Source organism: Argopecten irradians, chromosome 13 (assembly GCF_041381155.1).
Source record: "Argopecten irradians isolate NY chromosome 13, Ai_NY, whole genome shotgun sequence".
Lineage (NCBI taxonomy): Eukaryota > Metazoa > Mollusca > Bivalvia > Pectinida > Pectinidae > Argopecten > Argopecten irradians.
In genome coordinates, this window is record NC_091146.1 from 9952765 (window position 1) to 9974999 (window position 22235).

The 22235-nt window shown below is 36.2% G+C and overlaps 1 protein-coding gene across 1 annotated transcript in view; it reads right to left on the minus strand.

Annotated features, from left to right (window-relative positions):
• The window catches only part of LOC138305900 (centrosomal protein of 78 kDa-like), a 97457-nt gene that overhangs the window by 36557 nt on the left and 38665 nt on the right, over window positions 1-22235 (minus strand). The window lies entirely within an intron of this gene.

Genomic DNA, 22235 nt, shown 5'->3' on the forward strand with positions numbered 1-22235 from the left:
CCCTGATATTGGTATATGTGTTTACCTAAGGCCCCACATTATATACAGACTCCCCCTGATATTGGATATGTGTTTACCTAAGGCCCCACATTATATACAGACTCCCCTGATATTGGTATATGTGTTTACCTAAGGCCCCACATTATATACAGACTCCCCCTGATATTGGTATGTGTTTTAAGGGTATATGTGTTTACCTAAGGCCCCACATTATATACAGATTGTTTTTTACCTAGGCCCACTATATAAGACTTCCCCTATATGTGTTTACCTAAGGCCCCACATTATATACAGACTCCCCTGATATTGGTATATGTGTTTACCTAAGGCCCCACAATATATACAGATCCCCCTGATATTGGTATATGTGTTTACCTAGGCCCCACATTATATACAGACACCCCCTAATATTGGTATATGTGTTTACCTAAGGCTCCCAATATTTATATGTGTTTACCTAAGGTATATTGTTTAACAGACTCCCCTGATATGGTATATGTTTTTTACCTAAGGCCCCACATTATATACAGACTTCCTCTGATATTTGTATACGTGTTTACCTATGGCCCCACATTATATAAAGACACCCCTGATATTGGTATATGTGTTTACCTAAGGCCCCACATTATGTTTTTACCTAAGGCCCCCCCTCTCTCCCGAATCCGGATATTGGTGTATGTTTTTGCCCAGGGCGACATTATTGGACGGCCCCTCTACATACATCACACAGTATTGATTTGAGAGACAGCTGAAAACAAATCTCCTTGCTCTGAATCAACCTCTAATAAAACCAGCGATCCACCATTCATTGCCGTCTTCTTGGTCTAATGAATCGGCCACAAGTGTTGCCGAGTCTTGATGGGACATGGAGTATACTGATTTTAATGGGGATTGTCTCTGTCAGTGAGGTGCTTAGGTCTCGTATCTGCAGTCACTGCTCTCCTCAGTAGAATTAAGACGTTGATGAATTCTAGGGTGAGGAATATTGTGTTTACCTGGAGGCGGAGTACTAATACCTAACGTAACGGAAGGAAGGTATGAAGTCATTTCTATTACCTACTTTACAAACTTTTTAAGAATCTTCAGATTAATTATAGTTTTTAGTCTATTATATACTGTAAATTATTCAATCCAAAATGTATTATTTAGTTTTTTGGTGTTAATAGTCGGCAATATTTCTACACAATTCCAAATAATATAATATGCCATAAATAGTTTTAAACATTTTTTTTCAGACATATAGGCAGATAATTTCTGTTCTAACTTTTGGAGCTATTTATATCCCACCATTATAAACACATACATGTATATTGACTGATAGTTCCTTACATTATACATCTGATCATTGGAACTCAGAAATTCTGTTTGTTACTTTTTGTAGATATGTATCAGTTTGACATTCCATTGTATAAAAATGAACATGAAAAATTTAGACAATTTTTTATTCAAATTGATCTACATATATTTCTGAAATTCATCAAACTATTAACATTTGGCATATTGAATTATTTTTTATGTCTTTCCCTTATTTTCTTTCTTTCTTTCTCTCTCTTAATTTTTATGTTTCATATAAATTCAAAAGTATAAATTGAAACATTCTTTATTCCAAAGGTTTCTGAGGCTCACCAGATGTTACTGAAATAATTCATAAAATTCTCTTTATACAATAACATGAAATTGGTAGGACTTTATACACAAATTTTAGGTCATTATCATAGGTTCTGAAGTTTTTATTTGTTTTGAAAATTCTTACAGTAGAAATAAATCAAACCTGCCTTAATGTTGAGACCACCTTTATAGAAAGATCACCTGTTTAATAAGATCATTTTAGAATACCAAATTCAGGGTCATTTATAATTTGACCTGTGTATAAAGACCACTTGGCTATAGAGACCATACCCTTAGATGATCTTTATACATAGGTTTGACGTTATTCAATCAGATTGGTATTGTGTCCAATGTCTTCAGTATTCCAAACATCAGACATGTTCTGTACACAGATCCATGTAAGTTAGTATGGGCACATGATTTGGTATCTTGATTAGAACCTCCGGATCGCCAAAGTCTATGGCGGAGTGGCAGACACAGCGATGCCATCCTATCACAGGTTCTATAGACATTGGAACACAACCAGTCAAGTCCATGTACTTCCTAGTCAATATATATCACCTTCTCCATTCCCCAGAGATGCTCTTATCCTAGAAGCTGTGAACACTTTGAATTTTTGTTTGGCATTTACTTGTCTGTTAAAGTGACATCATTTTTACTTGTAATCAATCTTCTCTTTTATGAATTCTCTACAGATTAAGTTTTGAAATGTTCTGTGAGATTTATCTTCAGATTAATCATCTAGGTCTTTTGAAGCTAAACTTCAACTACGCACAAATTGTATTTATCACCTCGTAGTGTGAGCTTTACAGCCATGAAGCTAAAATATTTAACTTCAAAATCTTAAAATGTTTTGTTATTACGTAAGAAGACTTTAAATCAGTTCTAATGGTTTGCAATAATAAGATCAAATTACTCACAAAATTTTAAAAAAAAAATGTTTTAGAAATCATGTTAAAGTATCTGACGTTATTACATTGCTTCATATTGATAAATTTGTTATCTCAAAGACTCGGACTTCAATAAAGTGTCCCTTTTAAACTTATAAACAATATAAGAATAATACATTGACTATAACTTAGTATAAGATGAATATGATAAATTCAAAGAACACAAATGCTAAATAAAGATTTATTTTGTGTTTTTAGGGGATCAATCTATCAGATCTGTATTAATTGCTGGTAGCTCCATGTTGCTTAAGACAAATATTTACTTTTCAATTTTATTAATTGGGAAACAATTTTCCCCAGATTTTCTAGAAGATATAATATTTACCTCCTTTTCTAGATGGAAGAGGTTTTCCCATAAAATTGTTTCATGCAATAATGTTCCTCCATTTCTATAAGGCAAATGATTTCCCCTTAATGTCATCAGCGACATATTTCCACGGGCTTATATTAGACACAAACATGTCCTCTCTGTTCCTACAATCATTTCCTCCTATTCTACAAATATAAAATACCCTTTCCAATCATTGAAGGAAAATTCCCCCTTGACATATCAACCTCATGTTTCTCTTATACACTTTCATATTTAAAAGAACCCCATTTCTACATGTCTTGTCTTAAAAAAAAACGACCTATGGAGAACCTGAAGACGTCAATAATAAATCTCCATATTTCCAATAACTAGATTTGTCAAAGTCACTTCTGTGTGCAAACTGTGTCAATAAGAGCATTACAGTGTACCCTATATAATATAGTTTATATAGACTGGTTAGGTTGTGTGGGGGAGATCCATCGGCACACTCACGTCTGTACAAATAACACTAAATACTTACTACTTTACTCTCAAAAGGCTGAAATAATGGGATACTGTTGCTGCTAAAATATTAGATACTTTTACAGCTAAAAAAATAGATACTTTTACAGCTACAATAATGGATACTTTTACATCTACAACTAGAACACTGACACGTCAGAAAGGGCCCCGCTATGTGTCTGACGTGCTTAAGTGAAAAAGTGGTATTTTGACAACGAATTCTTCCGTGTTAGCTATATGTTGCTAATAAATAATTAATGTCAACATTAATTGGGAAACCGATGATGGTACATTATTATAATTCTTTGGAAAAAGTCTTCCAAGTATTTAACTTGAATCCTTTTTGATTCTAATCATATCATGTAGCCATTTTGATTCAAATCATATTGACTTTAATTAATATATTAAGCAATGAATAATTTTATTTATTATGCCATAACAAATTGTTAATAAGTCCAAAAATGGAAAATGTGTCCACAACCTTTGATGCAGTGACCCCATGATCTTACCTTTGGTCAGTCAAAACTTTGGTGAGTTGACTTCTTGTTTAATTCTGAACAACTCTGCTTCATTATAAATGTTGTAGCAAAATGTTCATGAGAAAATAATTTTTTTAAATTTGACCTTGACCTTTGACTTAGTAACCTTGGCCCATGACCTTACCTTTGGACAGTCAACTCCTTGTTTAATTCTGAACAACTTTGCATCATAATGTTATAACAAAATGTTTATCAGTTAAGAGCAACAACATTGTGATTTTTTTAAATGTTAAAATCCAAGATGGCCGATTTTTTAATTTAATTTCAGCCTGAAAAATTACCAAGCAGATCTAGGATGGATGGGGAATCATCAAGTAAAATATGGGGAAAATACTCCACTCCCTTCCATCATTAATGTGCAAAAGAAAAAAAACGGACAGACGGACGGACAGACGGACGGACAACCTGATTACTATAGGGCACCCGCATCTCGATGCGGGGCCCTAATAATATAAACTTTTACATATACAATAATAGAAACTTTTACATTTACAATAATAGAAACTGTTACAGCTACAATAGAATAGATTCTTACACCTTTAAGACACTTTATGATTGATATGGAACTTGATAGTGAATTTGTACAAACCTTCAAATTAATTATATCAAAAATGATAATTAAAGCAAAAAGAATTCCTTTCCACAGATGATTTGAATCAGTTAAAAATATCTTCAGTACCAAACTCAATTTATATTTATTTGATATTAACTTTTATGTCGATACAATTTTATACTAATACAATTTTACAGTTTTACATTGATACAATTTATACTAACATAATTTTTTTCATTGTTATAATTTTATACTGACATATTACATTGATATTATTTATACTGATATAATTGTGTATTGATATAGTTTATAGAATACTGATATAATCTTACCTGATATAATATATTGATATAACTTATACTGATATAATTTTATGTAATTTGAGATAAAGTTGACTATCCTTGCCTACAGCTCAACTCACAACAGGTTCTGTACTGACATCAACATCGTATCCAATTTCCTTCACGTTACCATTACAATCCCATAACTCATACGACTAGTCCATCAGATCCAAGTCCGGAAATCACTCTCCCATTTAAAGTCTAGAAACTGACCTAGATATCGACCAATCAAACACTAGAAGCCATTAATCCCTGTGAACTGGGATGTATGGCATCTCCCTAACAAACGGCTATACTCTCACCCCAGGACGGCATCTAATTGTTTTTATCATGAGAGGAAAACTGACTCTAGGGAAGTCAAATCACTACCAATGACTTTCAATGACAGTCACTTTTGTATGTACAATAATATGTACCTTGTATTGTCCCATTAGCCACTAATTCACTGACTTTGATTGACGGTCATTTTTTAAGTTACTCTAAATGCGATATCTATGATACTGCACCATTATAAGCCAACAATAACATGTAAGCAACAACCTAAAAGTAAATGACAATGGGGTCGTAAATTTCATCATGAAATCTCCAACTCTTTGTACCACATGTTTTGAGTGAGTATCTCCCTACAATCTACCACCATTCCTCATCTAACTAGACATCTACCCTTGTAACTTGGTTCATGAGTGGTTAAAAATTATAATGGCTGACATTCTACCAGTTGACCTCTACCCTTGTAACTTGGTTCGTGAGTGGTTATATTGGCTAATATTCCACCAGTAGACCTCTACCCTTGTAACTTGGTTCATGAGTGGTTATATAGGCTAACATTCCACCAGTAGACCTCTACCCTTGTAACTTGGTTCGTGAGTGGTTATATTGGCTAACATTCCACCAGTAGACCTCTACCCTTGTAACTTGGTTCATGAGTGGTTATAATGGCTGACATTCCACCAGTAGACCTCTACCCTTGTAACTTGGTTCGTGAGTGGTTATATTGGCTAATATTCCACCAGTAGACCTCTACCCTTGTAACTTGGTTTGTGAGTGGTTATATTGGCTAACATTCCACCAGTAGACCTCTACCCTTGTAACTTGGTTCGTGAGTGGTTATATTGGCTGACATTCCACCAGTAGACCTCTACCCTTGTAACTTGGTTCGTGAGTGGTTATATAGGCTGACATTCCACCAGTAGACCTCTACCCTTGTAACTTGGTTCGTGAGTGGTTAAAAATTATAATGGCTGACATTCTACCACTTGACCTCTACCCTTGTAACTTGGTTCGTGAGTGGTTATATTGGCTAACATTCCACCAGTAGACCTCTACCCTTGTAACTTGGTTCGTGAGTGGTTATATTGGCTAACATTCCACCAGTAGACCTCTACCCTTGTAACTTGGTTCGTGAGTGGTTATAATGGCTAAATTTCCACCAGTAGACCTCTACCCTTGTACCTTGGTTCGTGAGTGGTTATAATGGCTAACATTCCACCAGTAGACCTCTACCCTTGTAACTTGGTTCGTGAGTGGTTATATTGGCTAACATTCCACCAGTAGACCTCTACCCTTGTAACTTGGTTCGTGAGTGGTTATATTGGCTAACATTCCACCAGTAGACCTCTACCCTTGTAACTTGGTTCGTGAGTGGTTATATTGGCTAACATTCCACCAGTAGACCTCTACCCTTGTAACTTGGTTCGTGAGTGGTTATATTGGCTAACATTCCACCAGTAGACCTCTACCCTTGTAACTTGGTTCATGAGTGGTTATAATGGCTAACATTCCACCAGTAGACCTCTACCCTTGTAACTTGGTTCGTGAATGGTTATATTGGCTAACATTCTACCAGTAGACCTCTACCCTTGTAACTTGGTTCATGAGTGGTTATTAATATATGGCTTATATTCCACCAGTAGACCTCTACCCTTGTAACTTGGTTCGTGAGTGGTTATATTGGCTAACATTCCACCAGTAGACCTCTACCCTTGTAACTTGGTTCGTGAGTGGTTATATTGGCTAACATTCCACCAGTAGACGTCTACCCTTGTAACTTGGTTCGTGAGTGGTTATAATGGCTGACATTCCACCAGTAGACCTCTACCCTTGTAACTTGGTTCGTGAGTGGTTATATAGGCTGACATTCCACCAGTAGACCTCTACCCTTGTAACTTGGTTCGTGAGTGGTTATAATGGCTGACATTCCACCAGTAGACCTCTACCCTTGTAACTTGGTTCGTGAGTGGTTATATAGGCTGACATTCCACCAGTAGACCTCTACCCTTGTAACTTGGTTCGTGAGTGGTTATATAGGCTAACATTCCACCAGTAGACCTCTACCCTTGTAACTTGGTTCGTGAGTGGTTATATTGGCTAACATTCCACCAGTAGACCTCTACCCTTGTAACTTGGTTCGTGAGTGGTTATATTGGCTAACATTCCACCAGTAGACCTCTACCCTTGTAACTTGGTTCGTGAGTGGTTATATTGGCTAACATTCCACCAGTAGACCTCTACCCTTGTAACTTGGTTCGTGAGTGGTTATATTGGCTAACATTCCACCAGTAGACCTCTACCCTTGTAACTTGGTTCGTGAGTGGTTATAATGGCTAAATTTCCACCAGTAGACCTCTACCCTTGTAACTTGGTTCGTGAGTGGTTATATTGGCTAACATTCCACCAGTAGACCTCTACCCTTGTAACTTGGTTCGTGAGTGGTTATATTTGACTAACATTCCACCAGTAGACCTCTACCCTTGTAACTTAGTTCGTGAGTGGTTATATTGGCTAACATTCCACCAGTAGACCTCTACCCTTGTAACTTGGTTCATGATAGGTTATATTGGCTGACATTCCACAAGTAGACCTCTACCCTTGTAACTTGGTTCGTGAGTGGTTATATTGGCTAACATTCCACCAGTAGACCTCTACCCTTGTAACTTGGTTCGTGAGTGGTTATATTGGCTAACATTCTACCAGTAGACCTCTACCCTTGTAACTTGGTTCATGAGTGGTTATAATATATGGCTTATATTCCACCAGTTGACCTCTACCCTTGTAACTTGGTTCGTGAGTGGTTATATTGGCTAACATTCCACCAGTAGACCTCTACCCTTGTAACTTGGTTCGTGAGTGGTTATAATGGCTAATATTCCACCAGTAGACCTCTACCCTTGTAACTTGGTTCGTGAGTGGTTATATTGGCTAATACTCCACCAGTAGACCTCTACCCTTGTAACTTGGTTCGTGAGTGGTTATATTGGCTAACATTCCACCAGTAGACCTCTACCCTTGTAACTTGGTTCGTGAGTGGTTATAATGGCTAAATTTCCACCAGTAGACCTCTACCCTTGTACCTTGGTTCGTGAGTGGTTATAATGGCTAAATTTCCACCAGTAGACCTCTACCCTTGTAACTTGGTTTGTGAGTGGTTATATTGGCTAACATTCCACCAGTAGACGTCTACCCTTGTAACTTGGTTCGTGAGTGGTTATATTGGCTAATACTCCACCAGTAGACCTCTACCCTTGTAACTTGGTTCATGAGTGGTTATAATGGCTTACATTCCACCAGTAGACCTCTACCCTTGTAACTTGGTTCGTGAGTGGTTATATTGGCTAACATTCCACCAGTAGACCTCTACTCTCGTGACTTGAACCTACAATTTTTTTACATCATGATCATGTGGATCAAAAGAGAGAAAGCATGTCTTCTGTAATAGATTAATATGTCATGAAGAATACGAGTGACATGTTTCTATGACTGACTAATGTGTGATGAGTACACAAAGTCAGTTAAGGTAGATGACATCGAACCATCCACTCCAATAAGCTTCAAGCTCAAGGTCGTATAACAAAGTCTACGCTTTATCTCCATATGAGTTGGCATGTTCTTTCAGTTTATCAGGCTTTCTCCACCGTTAAAAAAACTACAAGTTGAGGATAACAACCCACCAAACCTGTCTGAGACCTGCAGGCCTGCCATTGTTTCCATCCACCTGTTGTTGGGAATTGATTTTTTTTTTATCAGAAGCCATTGTGTAATATGGACAGAATTATAATAGGGAACATAAAACTGGGGTTGTGATTGTACACACGTCAAAAACAATTATTGTTGGTGTCAACCCCTCTACAGCTACTTTTATAGAATCTAATGGAAACCTATTCCAATCCAATACCTCACACTGACAATTATTATCTTTAATACTATAGCAATGAACACAAACATTTACCAGATACACAAATAAAACAACATTTAAATATTCATTTTTTAAAACCTGAGATTCCAAAGTAACTCTGATCCAAAATAAATTTTTCATGACAAATATCAAATTTGAAACTGGAATGAGAAATGCCAAAAACGTCAGATTTAATATTATTTGAACAAAAATTTAGGTCATATGCTTGGCCTTGAACTTGGAAGTGAATCAGCAGTGAGATAGAATCTATTTCTATGGTATCTGATGTAAACTCTAATTGAGTATGAGATAAGATCTGTAAGCACTTTCTCAAGATTACTATAGACATACACCAACAACAAAGCAAATAGACTATTACAAATTACAAAAGACCACAAGAGCCTGAAAATTTAGGTCAATTTTGCTGCAACGAGAACCATTTTCAAACTGGATTGCCAAAAGATTTAGGTCAATTAAATGAGATTCAGTGAGAGCTGTAGAGGCAAAAAATCCCAAAATCGTGGTCAAATGTTATCAGATTAAAAACTGACATATTAAATGGCACATCAACGTCAATGTAAGAAATGATTCAATGGTCTGTTGATATCAATCCAATAAGAAAACCTACGATGCCAAAAAGATACTCTATGATTAAGTTGTTTGATATTGCCATCAAAATTTTGTTCGCTGTAATCATAATTTAAACCACTATTAATACAAAACTTTCTTGATTCCTGAAATTTACCAAAAGCTGAATAAAACTTATGGTAATTGTCCATCTTCCGGTCACTCTAAAGCCAATGGAGCAGCTAGTCTGACACAATCACTCATGAACCTTTATACTACACAGTTGAGGCTAGAACATCTCAACATGGAGCAGTGACATCACCATAGAAACTTCTACATGTTGTGAAACTTGAGTATTACATGTTTATTGTAAAATGTTTGCTAGTTACCACCAGCCTTTACACTATTAAGTGGACTCCCAATAATCCTGACGCTATAACAGTCTGCAAAACTCCCAAAGACAAAGGACAATGTCCTTAATAAAAAGGTGTCCTTTATACAGAGGTCAATTGACAGATCTCCAATATGTATGTTGCCACTCCTCATGCTTGCAAACGCATGTATACCTATTCAATGTCATAACTAGTGTCATACCCATTTACAAAACGTAAAGTCAATTTCGGTAACTGGGCGTTATGACTGACAGCTGGTGATCCATCAATTATTACTGTTACTATGTAAGTAAATCACACCAAATGGAGTAGATGAGTCTGTCCTTTAGTGTCTTTTATAACAGGTTTTACTGTATATTAGTTAATTAAATAGCAAGTTGACTTGAATTTTCAGACAACTCAGAGTTTTAAGATGTTCTCACCTGACCTGTGATTCAATCCCACAAGTTTCACTTACCTGGAAAGATAAAAACAATAATAATATGTTATTACGGTACATGTAAACAACAAGAGATATCAATATTGTTATCATTATAAACATCTTAATCTTCTTCTATCTAAAGCCAGTTCTGGTTAAAGTTAATAAGCTCAGTCATCAATAACAATCATAATGTTATATAGGGCTGAAGTTTAATAGGCTCAGCCATCAATAACAATCATAATGTTATATAGAACTGAAGTTTAATAGGCTCAGCCATCAATACCAATCATAATGTTATATAGAACTGAAGTTTAATAGCCTCAGTCATCAATAGCAATCATAATGTTATATAGGGCTCAAGTTTAATAGGCTCAGTCATCAATAGCAATCATAATATTATACAAGGCTGAAGTTTAATAGGTCAAGTCATCAATAACAATCATAATGTTATATAGAACTGAAGTTTAATAGGCTCAGTCATCAATAGCAATCATAATGTTATATAGGGCTGAAGTTTAATAGGCTCAGTCATCAATAGCAATCATAATGTTATATAGGGCTGAAGTTTAATAGGCTCAGTCATCAATAGCAATCATAATATTATATAGGACTGAAGTTTAATAGGCTCAGTCATCAATAATAATCATAATGTTATACAGGGCTGAAGTTTAATAGGCTCAGTCATCAATAGCAACCATAATGTTATACAGGGCTGAAGTTTAATAGGCTCAGTCATCAATAACAATCATAATGTTATACAAGGCTCATGTTTAATAGGCTCAGTCATCAATAACAATCATAAAGTTATATAGGACTCAAGTTTAATAGGCTCAGTCATCAATAACAATCATAATGTTATACAAGGCTGAAGTTTAATAGGCTCAGTCATCATTAGCAATCATAATGTTTTATAGGACTCAAGTTTAATAGGCTCAGTCATCAATAACAATCATAATGTTATAGAGGGCTGAAGTTTAATAGGCTCAGTCATCAATAGCAACCATAATGTTATATAGAACTGAAGTTTAATAGGCTCAGTCATCAATAGCAATCATAATGTTATATAGAACTGAAGTTTAATAGGCTCAGTCATCAATAACAATCATAATGTTATATAGGGCTGAAGTTTAATAGGCTCAGTCATCAATAGCAATCATAATGTTATATAGAACTGAAGTTTAATAGGCTCAGTCATCAATAACAATCATAATGTTATATAGGGCTGAAGTTTAATAGGCTCAGTCATCAATAGCAATCATAATGTTATATAGGGCTGAAGTTTAATAAGCTCAGTCATCAATAGCAACCATAATGTTATACAGGGCTGAAGTTTAATAGGCTCAGTCATCAATAGCAACCATAATGTTATATAGCGCTGAAGCTTAATAGGCTCAGTCATCAATAACAATCATAATGTTATATAGGGCTGAAGTTTAATAGACTCAGTCATCAATAGCAATCATAATGTTATATAGGGCTGAAGTTTAATAGGCTCAGTCATCAATAGCAACCATAATGTTATACAGGGCTGAAGTTTAATAGGCTCAGTCATCAATAGCAACCATAATGTTATATAGCGCTGAAGCTTAATAGGCTCAGTCATCAATAACAATCATAATGTTATATAGGGCTGAAGTTTAATAGACTCAGTCATCAATAGCAATCATAATGTTATATAGGGCTGAAGTTTAATAGGCTCAGTCATCAATAACAATCATAATGTTATATAGAACTGAAGTTTAATAGGCTCAGTCATCAATAACAATCATAATGTTATATAGGGCTGAAGTTTAATAGACTCAGTCATCAATAGCAATCATAATATTATATAGAACTGAAGTTTAATAGGCTCAGTCATCAATAGCAATCATAATGTTATATAGAACTGAAGTTTAATAGGCTCAGTCATCAATAGCAATCATAATGTTATATAGGGCTGAAGTTTAATAGGCTCAGTCATCAATAGCAATCATAATGTTATATAGGGCTGAAGTTTAATAGGCTCAGTCATCAATAACAATCATAATGTTATATAGGACTGAAGTTTAATAGGCTCAGCCATCAACTAGAACACTGACACGTCAGAAAGGGCCCCGCTATGTGTCTGACGTGCTTAAGTGGAAAAGTAGTATTTTGACAACAAATTCTTCCGTGTTAGCTATATGTTGCTAATAAATAATTAATGTCAACATTAATTGGGAAACCGATGATGGTACATTATTATAATTCTTTGGAAAAAGTCTTCCAAGTATTTAACTTGAATCCTGATTCCAAGCTAACATTACATTAAGAGCATACAATTAACTCAAATAAATTTGACCTTGACCTTTGACTTAGTAACCTTGGCCCATGACCTTACCTTTGGACAGTCAACTCCTTGTTTAATTCTGAACAACTTTGCATCATAATGTTATAACAAAATGTTTATCAGTTAAGAGCAACAACATTGTGATTTTTTTAAATGTTAAAATCCAAGATGGCCGATTTTTTAATTTAATTTCAGCCTGAAAAATTACCAAGCAGATCTAGGATGGATGGGGAATCATCATGTAAAATATGGGGAAAATACTCCACTCCCTTCCATCATTAATGTGCAAAAGAAAAAAAACGGACAGACGGACGGACGGACAGACAGACAGACAACCTGATTACTATAGGGCACCCGCATCTCGATGCGGGGCCCTAATAACAATCATAATGTTATATAGGACTGAAGTTTAATAGGTTCAGTCATCAAAAACAATCATAATGTTATATAGGACTGAAGTTTAATAGGCTCAGTCATCAATAACAATCATAATGTTATATAGGGCTGAAGTTTAATAGGCTCAGTCATCAATAACAATCATAATGTTATATAGGGCTGAAGTTTAATAGGCTCAGTCATCAATAACAATCATAATGTTATAGAGGGCTCAAGTTTAATAGGCTCAGTTATCAATAACAATCATAATGTTATATAGAACTGAAGTTTAATAGGCTCAGTCATCAATAACAATCATAATGTTATATAGAACTGAAGTTTAATAGGCTCAGTCATCAATAACAATCATATTGTTATATAGAACTGAAGTTTAATATGCTCAGTCATCAATAACAATCATAATGTTATATAGAACTGAAGTTTAATAGGCTCAGTCATCAATAACAATCATAATGTTATATAGAACTGAAGTTTAATAGGCTCAGCCATCAATAGCAATCATAATGTTATACAAAGCTGAAGTTTAATAGGCTCAGTCATCAATAGCAATCATAATGTTATATAGAACTGAAGTTTAATAGGCTCAGCCATCAATAGCAATCATAATGTTATACAAAGCTGAAGTTTAATAGGCTCAGTCATCAATAGCAATCATAATGTTATAAAGGGCTGAAGTTTAATAGGCTCAGTCATCAATAGCAATCATAATGTTATATAGGGCTGAAGTTTAATAGGCTCAGTCATCAATAACAATCATAATGTTATAGAGGGCTCAAGTTTAATAGGCTCAGTCATCAATAACAATCATAATGTTATAAAGGGCTGAATTTTAATAGGCCCAGTCATCAATAACAATCATAATGTTATACAAAGCTGAAGTTTAATAGGCTCAGTCATCAATAACAATCATAATGTTATAGAGGGCTCAAGTTTAATAGGCTCAGTCATCAATAACAATCATAATGTTATAAAGGGCTGAATTTTAATAGGCCCAGTCATCAATAACAATCATATAATGTTATATAGAACTGAAGTTTAATAGGCTCAGGGTTATCAATAACAATCATAATGTTATATAGGACTGAAGTTTAATAGGCTCAGTCATCAATAACAATCATAATGTTATATAGGGCTGAAGTTTAATAAGCTCAGTCATCAATAACAATCATAATGTTATATAGGGCTGAAGTTTAATAGGCTCAGTCATCAATAACAATCATAATCATAATGTTATAGAGGGCTGAAGTTTAATAGGCTCAGTCATCAATAACAATCATAATGTTATAGAGGGCTCAAGTTTAATAGGCTCAGTTATCAATAACAATCATAATGTTATATAGAACTGAAGTTTAATAGGCTCAGTCATCAATAACAATCATAATGTTATATAGAACTGAAGTTTAATAGGCTCAGTCATCAATAACAATCATAATGTTATATAGAACTGAAGTTTAATAGGCTCAGTCATCAATAACAATCATAATGTTATATAGAACTGAAGTTTAATAGGCTCAGCCATCAATAGCAATCATAATGTTATACAAAGCTGAAGTTTAATAGGCCCAGTCATCAATAGCAATCATAATGTTATAAAGGGCTGAAGTTTAATAGGCTCAGTCATCAATAGCAATCATAATGTTATATAGGGCTGAAGTTTAATAGGCTCAGTCATCAATAACAATCATAATGTTATAGAGGGCTCAAGTTTAATAGGCTCAGTCATCAATAACAATCATAATGTTATAAAGGGCTGAATTTTAATAGGCCCAGTCATCAATAACAATCATAATGTTATACAAAGCTGAAGTTTAATAGGCTCAGTCATCAATAACAATCATAATGTTATAGAGGGCTCAAGTTTAATAGGCTCAGTCATCAATAACAATCATAATGTTATAAAGGGCTGAATTTTAATAGGCCCAGTCATCAATAACAATCATAATGTTATATAGAACTGAAGTTTAATAGGCTCAGTCATCAATAACAATCATAATGTTATATAGGCTGAAGTTTAATAGGCTCAGTCATCAATAACAATCATAATGTTATATAGGACTAAGTTTAATAGGCTCAGTCATCAATCTTAATGTTATATAGGACTGAAGTTTAATGGCTCAGGGTTATCAATAACAATCATAATGTTACATAAGGATGAAAAACCAAAGATAAATATAACCAAGTAAATCAATTCAATATTGGATAATTTTATGTGGGTCAGACATGGACAGTAGCCTAGAACTGGCAGTATTAGACTTAGTTTGACTACCAGGCTCCAATTTCCTGAACCAAAAGTGCACCTGGAGTCAATAGTTTTTTCTTTTTCTTATGTAAAAACATTTTGACTAAAGTCAGTTCTTGACTAAGTTTGTTTCAAGAAATTGACACTTTAATGTTAAGGCTAAATCCCTATTGTCTAAATGTGTTTATTGCTCATTATGCATATATAAATAAACCTCCAAAATAAATCAAAGTCTATATATTATTAAACAACTGCACATATTTTTCTAATCTGAATATTCACAAAGTTAAGCAGAAAGCTGAATATTATATATTTTCATGAATTAATTTCTTATTTTGCCAAAGATGACTCCCTGATGTAAAACATAAATCAGTTAATTGCATGTATCACAGAATATCAGTGTATCATGCAGCAATTTAATAAAGAATTCATTGTCCAGACTTACATCAATACAAAGACTTTGATATTACTTGTCACATATTGTACAAATGAAATGGAAAAACAAGTCTTCAGATCTCACAATTACTTAAACATCTCTGTTAAAATAAACTCAACAGACCTGAAGCTATAGCTTGTTACTACAGGGAAATACAAATCAATGATAAAAGAATCCCACAAGATGGTATTTTATTGAGTTGCCTTGAGAGACAGTATCTGTAGATCCTTCAGAAAACCAGCCAAAAAAACAACACACAATGTCTATCACCCATTTCTTAATGGGGAGCTTTTGATGCATCCAATGCATTCATTTTATTCCCAATATCTGTACATCACAGATAAATACAGTGGACTCGCAATAATTTGGAGAATGTTAGTCCTGGAAAATCCACAATCCAAAGGGAATTATCTGGTAACAGATTCTTTTATAGACTAACTAACTAACTAAACATGTGTACATGCGGTCAGGACGATTAATTTGGGTTGGAGTCACTCAAGAGTTTGGATTATGGAGGGCCCACTGATGCAGTATATTCCGAATATGCATATTACAGAGTTATCTGCACTTGCGGGTAGGTATTGATTGTGACGTTATGTGTTTGGGAGCGTGATGTCATACGTTTCGGAGAAAACAATGTGAATTGCGCTCACGAAATAATGACGTAACAATCGATACCTACCCGCAAGGGAGCTAACTCTGTAAAATGCAAAGACAGAATAGATCATACTGGGAGTGAACAGTAGGTAACTTCTTTGAGTGCTCTACAGTTAAAACTAGTTTACTTTAACTTCAGCCAAAGATTTTGAATCATTAAAAGTATTTTGTTTGACCCGACCACATTTTGTACAATATAATACTTAGGGATCCCAACGGCTACATTATAGAGCTCAGGTAACTCATATTGACTGTAATTAGTGGGGGTAAAAATAAGAGGTTTGAAATAATGACAAAGATAGAATCAATTTAACTTTCTTAAAACAAAGTTAGGAAAATGTCGTAAATCAAATTAAGGTTTTACATTAGCCAGAAAACTAAGGAAATAATGTGACACTAAACAGAACAAAGTATATCAGTCAGAAAATCAATGTGGATACTCTTTTTCTCTATCTTATTTCCATGGAGACAATCAACAAGACCACATTTCATTTTCATTTCAGAATATTTCTAAGCTGTCAAATTCACAATAGGAATTTCCAAACAGGGGCCTGAGTCCTCTATGTGAACCACAGGGGCCTGAGTCCTCTATGTGAACCACAGAGGCCTGAGTCCTCTATCTTAACCAATCATCTGGCCTCTTTTGGAGATGTTAATGGTGATTTAACTGATACATATTGAAGCTTTAGGGTACGGCTGAATCATGACCAGCACATAATAACACACATCGAACACGATCATCAGACACAATCATCAGACCCCATCATATGGACAATGAGTAGGCCCAGTCATACATGAAATGGAATCAGAAAGCCAGAGAGACAATATCTTGTCAGATTGTGATGAAGGTTCAATAACAGCAAACCTGTATGGTTTCACAGAACAAGTCCGGGTCAGCAGCCCTACAGCTATAGTGAGTGGCTGGTATAAGTACAGAGCAACCGTCAGGCAATACTAAGAGTCCTCTACCTGGCTGGGAGGATCTTTCAACCGACAAACGGCATGGCGATGAGGATCTCAGATTAGTCCTACATTTGACGTAGATGAGAGGATCTCTGGTCCTACAAACGGCCTGGCTGTGAGGGTCTCTGGTCCTACAATTGGTCTGGCCGATAGGATCCCTCAAGGTCCTACAATTGGTCTGGCTGATAGGATCCCTGGTCCTACAATTGGTCTGGCTGAGAGGATCTCTGGTCCTACAATTGGTCTGGCTGATAGGATCCCTGGTCCTACAATTGGTCTGGCTGAGAGGATCTCTGGTCCTACAATTGGTCTGGCTGAGAGGATCTTTGGTCCTACAATTGGTCTGGCAGATAGGATCTCTGGTCCTACAATTGGTCTGACGAATACAATCCCTGGTCCTACAATTGGTCTGGCTGAAATTGGCCTGGCTGGGGATCTATGGTCCTACAATTGGTCTGGCTGAGAGGATCTTTGGTCCTACAATTGGTCTTGCTGAGGGGATCTTTGGTCCTACAATTGACCTGGCTGGGGATCTATGGTCCTACAATTGGTCTAGCTGAGAGGATCTTTGGTCCTACAATTGGCCTGACTGGGGATCTATGGTCCTACAATTGGTCTGGCTGAGAGGATCTTTAGCCTACAATTGGTCTGCCTGAGAGGATCATTGGTCCTACAAATTGGCCTGGCTGAGGATCTCTGGTCCTACAAACAACCAAGCTTTGGGGAACTCTAAATATCTTACAATTGGTCTGACTGTGAGGATCTCTGGTCCTACAAACAGCCGGGCTTTGAGGATCCCTAGTCCTACAATTGGCCTGGCTGAGGATCTCTGATCCTACAATTGGTCTGGCTGAAAGGATCACTGGTCCTACAATTGGTCTGGCTGAGAGGATCACTGGTCCTACAATTGGTCTGGCTGAGAGGATCTTTGGTCCTACAAATTGGCCTGGCTGAGGATCTCTGGTCCTACAAACAACCAAGCTTTCGGGAACTCTAAATATCTTACAATTGGTCTGACTGTGAGGATCTCTGGTCCTACAAACAGCCGGGCTTTGAGGATCTCTGGTCCTACAATTGGTCTCTCTGAGAGGATCTTTGGTCCTACAAACAGCCAAGCTTTGGGGAACTCTAAATATCCTACAATTGGTCTGGCTGTGATGATCTCTGATCCTACAAACAGCCAGGCTTTGAGGATCTCTGGTTCTACAATTGATCTGGCTGAGAGGATCTCTGGTCCTACAAACAGCCAGGCTTTGGGAAACTCAAAATATCCTACAATTGGTCTTGCTGAGAGGATATCTGGTCCTACAAACAGCCAGGCTTTGGGAAACTCAAAATATCCTACAATTGATCTGGCTGAGAGGATATCTGGTCCTACAAACAGCCAGGCTTTGGGAAACTCAAAATATCCTACAATTGGTCTTGCTGTGAGGATCTCTGATCCTACAAACAACCAGGCTTTGAGGATCTCTGGTTCTACAATTGGTCTGGCTGAGAGGATCTTTGGTCCTACAAATTGGCCTGGCTGAGGATCTCTGGTCCTACAAACAACCAAGCTTTGGGGAACTCTAAATATCTTACAATTGGTCTGACTGTGAGGATCTCTGGTCCTACAAACAGCCGGGCTTTGAGGATCTCTGGTCCTACAATTGGTCTCTCTGAGAGGATCTTTGGTCCTACAAACAGCCAAGCTTTGGGGAACTCTAAATATCCTACAATTGGTCTGGCTGTGATGATCTCTGATCCTACAAACAGCCAGGCTTTGAGGATCTCTGGTTCTACAATTGATCTGGCTGAGAGGATCTCTGGTCCTACAAACAGCCAGGCTTTGGGAAACTCAAAATGTCCTACAATTGGTCTTGCTGTGAGGATCTCTGATCCTACAAACAACCAGGCTTTGAGGATCTCTGGTTCTACAATTGGTCTGGCTGAGAGGATCTTTGGTCCTACAAATTGGCCTGGCTGAGGATCTCTGGTCCTACAAACAGCCAGGCTTTGGGAAACTCAAAATATCCTACAATTGGTCTTGCTGAGAGGATCTCTGGTCCTACAAACAGCCAGGCTTTGGGGAACTCAAAATATCCTACAATTGATCTGGCTGAGAGGATATCTGGTCCTACAAACAGCCAGGCTTTGGGAAACTCAAAATATCCTACAATTGGTCTTGCTGTGAGGATATCTAGTCCTACAAACAGCCAGGCTTTGGGAAACTCAAAATATCCTACAATTGATCTGGCTGAGAGGATATCTGGTCCTACAAACAGCCAGGCTTTGGGGAACTCAAAATATCCTACAATTGATCTGGCTGAAAGGATATCTGGTCCTACAAACAGCCAGGCTTTGGGAAACTCAAAATATCCTACAATTGGTCTTGCTGTGAGGATATCTGGTCCTACAAACAGCCAGGCTTTGGGGAACTCAAAATATCCTACAATTGGTCTTGCTGTGAGGATATCTGGTCCTACAAACAGCCAGGCTTTGGGGAACTCAAAATATCCTACAATTGGTCTTGCTGAGAGGATCTCTAGTCCTACAAACAGCCAGGCTTTGGGGAACTCAAAATATCCTACAATTGGTCTTGCTGAGAGGATATCTGGTCCTACAAACAGCCAGGCTTTGGGGAACTCAAAATATCCTACAATTGATCTGGCTGAGAGGATATCTGGTCCTACAAACAGCCAGGCTTTGGGAAACTCAAAAATATCCTACAATTGGTCTGGCTGTGAGGATATCTGGTCCTACAAACAGCCAGGCTTTGGGGAACTCAAAATATCCTACAATTGGTCTTGCTGTGAGGATATCTGGTCCTACAAACAGCCAGGCTTTGGGGAACTCAAAATATCCTACAATTGGTCTTGCTGAGAGGATATCTGGTCCTACAAACAGCCAGGCTTTGGGGAACTCAAAATATCCTACAATTAGTCTTGCTGAGAGGATCTCTAGTCCTACAAACAGCCAGGCTTTGGGGAACTCAAAATATCCTACAATTGGTCTTGCTGAGAGGATCTCTGGTCCTACAAACAGCCAGGCTTTGGGAAACTCAAAATATCCTACAATTGGTCTTGCTGAGAGGATCTCTGGTCCTACAAACAGCCAAGCTTTGGGGAACTCTTAATATCCTACAATACTAGGTAGCTCTGAACATTTCATGTCTTACCTCAGTTTTGACTTACATAAATTCTTTTTAGTGTCAAAGCCTGATGCAGTCACTATAAATTTTAGGATTCAGAGATAGATCGATTTTAAAAATATCCTTAACTTTATATATGTAACACTATAGTGCAGCATGGCATTGAGTTGTGAGGCTGGCCTCAAGAGTACATATAAACTTCCACACAAAACACATAAACTAAAACGTTATGTGACCCGGCGACAATGGTATCATTTGTGTTCTATGTTACCAGGAGACTGATCAGGTCGCCAAATCTCCACAGGGGAATAAACATATTACACCTGATAACAAGATTAGTATCTTCTAGTATCAAAGGGAGGCAACTCTATATCATTACACACTCTACCTTATATAACTTGGGAACTGATCAGATAGCTTTTTTAGTGTCTAAAGAATGGATGTGTCAAAATAACGGGATTAACAAAGGGGGGGGGGGGACTCTAAACTGTTACAAAATGTACTTTATATTACTTAGGGACTGATCACATAGCTTTTGAAAGTCTCCAAAATAAAAGGATTATCATTTCTAATACCAAAGAGAGCTCCAGGTAAGTCTTTGTTATCTTTATTTTTTGTGATGATATTTCCAATACGGTAGATCAAATGAATTTATTCTGAAGCTTTGAAATCAGATGATTAAATGTAGGTAACTACTATTATGAAAGAAACCATATTCCAAGTCACAAAGACTACTTTTCTTTTCAATTTATTCATTTACAAAATGTTCATTTAAACTAACAGTTAGCAAATGAATAGCAATTCTGAAAAACAGTTTTCAGAAAATTGACATCAATTGAGTAAAGAAAAAGATTTGGAAATATACAATTAAAACTTGAAACCAAACATAAGGATATGGAATAATTTAATCTATAGGCTAATAGAAATCATTCCAAAAAGCATTTTTATCAATAATTAAAAGGGAGTAAAACATTTCAAAAATATTTTAAAATTTGTCCTAGCTGGAAGTGTAAAATTCTTCATGGTCGACACATAATTACCTCAGCCACTTCATAGCTGTGAATTCTCACCGATAGTAAATCATTTCCAAGATGTGCTGTTAATTACACGCCTATTCACATTTAGAAACTCTCATAAACTCTTGGCTTTCTAAATTAACCACACTCAATAATGACTTGGATTCCACGTGCTATATTTTCCATGTTATGTAATGAAATGATAGTCATTTCTTAATTCTCCCAAGGTGAGCTGTGTAGTTAGGAACCAGAGATGTCACCTATAATGTAATAATTTCTGAACAAAATGTTTGATATAAAACATCTAATTAAATCTATGATATATATCTTGAATAAAGCTTTAGATATTGAAGTAATTTGGACCCAATTTATAAATGCCCCTGTCCCTTCCTCTTTTTATGGCATAAATTTCACTGACCTCAAATAAAATGTAAACAGAAAATATGAAAACTGTGTAGGCTTCTTTATTGATTTCTTTTATAAAATGATTTATAGCTTACTTTATGTCCCAATGTATGAAAGGCTATTCCATATTTGGTTCTGTCAATCGCCCCCTTATTTGTTTCAATTTATTAAGTGCTAATTGGGTTAAATACAGTGCTAATTAAACCCAATTAAGATAGCTATATAGTGTCAATGAAATGTTTACCATCAGTGGGTCTTATACTGTACCTTCTTCATTATTGCTTAATAACTTAAACAAATATATTCATTGTTAAATGAGCTATAAGCAGAAA